Source organism: Bison bison, unplaced genomic scaffold (assembly GCF_000754665.1).
Source record: "Bison bison bison isolate TAMUID 2011002044 unplaced genomic scaffold, Bison_UMD1.0 scf7180017849858, whole genome shotgun sequence".
NCBI lineage: Eukaryota > Metazoa > Chordata > Mammalia > Artiodactyla > Bovidae > Bison > Bison bison.
In genome coordinates, this window is record NW_011480431.1 from 14,868 (window position 1) to 15,244 (window position 377).

The following is a 377-nucleotide window of genomic DNA, read 5'->3' on the forward strand; positions in this document are numbered from 1 at the left end:
CTGTGGCACTATAGGGTAAGGGTGCCCTCTGGTGCTTGGCAGGTGCACGGACCCTCCCCCCAAAGGCCTCCGCTCCATGCTTTTCTCTCCCCAGGGATCAGCAGGACCCAGGTTGTTCAGCTGCTTCCCCAGCAGCCCTTGAGCCGCCTGTTTGGAATTTTCCAGGACTGAGAGTAGCCCCACGAGGGGGCAGGGAGGGGTTACCATCATGGCTGCAGATGCGCGCTGTGCCCACCCCCAACCCCCTGCCCCTAGTCCCAGGCTCCCCCGAGCGTGCCACCCTGCAGTCCCCAGATGGCTCATCCCGTTAAGCTAAACCCTCAGCCTTCCGGGCGGCTTTAGGAAGAAAAGCAGTTCCGGTCCGAGCCGGCTTGAGC